This window comes from Apium graveolens, chromosome 2, assembly GCF_009905375.1.
Source record: "Apium graveolens cultivar Ventura chromosome 2, ASM990537v1, whole genome shotgun sequence".
NCBI lineage: Eukaryota > Viridiplantae > Streptophyta > Magnoliopsida > Apiales > Apiaceae > Apium > Apium graveolens.
The window spans coordinates 90,725,649-90,726,760 of NC_133648.1; positions in this window are offsets into that span (position 1 = coordinate 90,725,649).

Below are 1,112 nucleotides of genomic sequence, written 5' to 3' on the forward strand. Positions count from 1 at the left end.
TGACAGTGATGATATTAATCGAATAACACTAAACTGATAAAAGCCAACTTTCATTGTACTAATACCATTCTACCAAACATCCACAATTAAGATAGAAATTGAATAGTCATCAATTATGTTGAGTTCCTATATGTCTACAGAAATTGACAACACAACGATTTAAGCACAAGTTATTCCTTTTGATTACATAGGGCAAATAAAACTGTTAGAGTTACCTACTAATCATGCACAACGTACATGAACCTATGCTAGCATGGCAAGTTCTAAATCTCAAGATCCACTGTCGCTTCACAAGAGATTAACACCCTATCTTATATGTTCGCGACGCACATAAGACGAATACGCACAACCAATACTAGATATCATGCAATCATCACACACTAAAGTATTAAACAATTAACTAAAGAATTCCATAATAAATCCGTTGCAACCCCATGATCACGATTAGCCCATAATAGAACTTATCGCCATCATGGGTTCATATGAAATCATAATAAACGAACACAAGAAAATAACAACTAAACTAATTATATTAAAACAGAGTACGTCACAAGAGTAAATAAGTCAAAGCAAGAAAACTAGCATCCAACGTTACAACGAAACAAGAATCACAAGAATATATGCTTCCTCTTCGTTGCTGTGTGCTAAATCGGTCTTCTTCCTTATCTCCTTCGCTTCTTGCAAAACACAATCTAAAACATAATCCCCTCTTAATACTCTGTGAAAAACGTCTCAAATCTACTTATATAATAGTCCCATAAAACTCAGATTACAGAGAAGTTGGAAGCCAAACAGAAGTAGAAGTCTAAAACAATATATTATTTTCCCCGACCCTGCGCGGCCGCTCAGCATTTCTGCGCGGGCGCGCAAGGCTGCTGCACGGCCGCTCAGCATTGCTGCGCGGGTGCGCAGGACCCTACTGGAAAATTTCCAGGTTTGCTCCGTTTCTTCGCCGTAATCTGCCCGTTCTTTTCCTCTCGCAATGGTGAACACATGCCAAGGCTTATTCTTGATGATTCCTCCTCCGAAATGCAACTAATACCCTGAAATGCATAAACACTAGAAAAACGCATCAAATACACAAAATACTTGATTTCAAGACACCAATTTAA